Source organism: Silene latifolia, chromosome 11 (genome assembly GCF_048544455.1).
Source record: "Silene latifolia isolate original U9 population chromosome 11, ASM4854445v1, whole genome shotgun sequence".
Taxonomy (NCBI): Eukaryota; Viridiplantae; Streptophyta; class Magnoliopsida; order Caryophyllales; family Caryophyllaceae; genus Silene; species Silene latifolia.
In genome coordinates this window covers 36850079-36851772 of record NC_133536.1, presented here as the reverse complement: position 1 = coordinate 36851772, position 1694 = coordinate 36850079, and positions in this window count along the sequence as shown.

Here is a 1694-nt window from a genome sequence, read left to right as displayed (position 1 = left end):
TATCCAAGGAAGGGGTGGTTACCGCTTCAATGCGCCTCTTGTGCTACTCGAAAAATGGGCAAAGTTTAGGAACGGTGATGGTGATGGGATGAAACACATTGTTAATGGAGGGCTCATTATGAAGATTACAAAGCATTTCAATCCAAAATTCAATGAGAATAATGAGTATGCTCCTCTTTCCGGAAATACAAGGATAAATGAAGACCTTCTTCTTATTCATCATCATTGGATAACCCTTGAGGGGGTTGATAAAAGGATCAAGTGGATAACGAAAGGAAGTGATCCAATCTACCTACCAATGACCGGACTACCAAGAATCTCACCAAGAAGAGGACCTTTATCACCAATCCCATCCTACCTCATCCCTCCAAACCCAACCCAAGCAAGGCAAGCACCACCACCTCAAAATCCCCAACAACAACAACAACAACAACAACAAGAGCAACAACCTCAAGATGAGAAAATCAAAGTGCCTCCCTACCCATTTCCTTATCAACCGTACAACCATCCCAACCCCTTTATCCTTCCCCGTGATGACTTTGTAACGGGAATTCTACAAGATTTGCACTTCCGAAAATATGAAGCTACCGTGGACAATTACTATGCACTCTATCCTCAATACCACGATATGATTCAAAAGGGAAAGATTAGTGAGGAGGGAGCATTTCCCTCTTGGGCACAAATGGATTTACTCTTCCCCAATTCGGAGAGGGCAAATGAAGGGGCAAACGGGCGACAAGAGGAAGGGAGCAACAATTCTTGCGGAGGGGACACGGTGGAGCTTGGAAGTGAAGAGGACGAGATCATGGTCCCGAATACAAGTGATGCATCCAAGGAAATATGGTATAGTGATCTAGAGGGAGATGACGGCAATCTCTAGAGGATCTCTTCATAGCTAGATGGAGCGAGCGTGAGGCACCCATCTCAAGCTTAAGTGAAGTTTCCTCATCTCTTCTCTTTATTTACAATTTTCATGAAAGAAGTTTATGTTTTGTTAACTTGTACAGTATTTGACTTTGTCTATGGTTGGAGAGTCCTAGAAACATAGAGGACTAACACCTTGGCCCCATTGAGGTGTTCTTATTTCATTGTTCCCACTTTTGAAAATCCAAAATGACAAATTTAGTTTCATGCATTGCATCTTGTGTGCATGAACTACCCCTAACTTTAGGACATTAGAAATAATGTCTATCTCGATTTGGGGAAGTACATGCATACGCAACGGGAGGTAATCTAAATTACGCTCTCCGTCATAAACAAAAACCCATGCATCATGTAGTGTAGATTAGTATAGCTTGCATTTAGTGTAGAATTCATGCATCATGTTTGCATAATTTCCCATCATTTTGGCCATTGAGGACAATGCCCATATTAGTGTGGGGATGGGGAATTCTAACTTAACTTTTATTCAAAAATCCAAAAAAAAATCAAAAAATTTCGAAAAACCATAAAAATTTGAAAATTTTGAAAATCCAAAAACAAGTTCATTTCCTTTGTAGTGTAGCCATGTATTTATTGTTGTATATATTGTGTTTGTTTTATCCTTGTTCACATTGATTGACTACACCACATCCGAGACATGAGGATCATGAAGACCGCATGGTATGATCTTTCCAATCTCATTTTTCCTCTTTATGTTAATGACTATGTGGCTTTATTTTGATTGATGCGGTATAACAATGTGAACTTAGGAC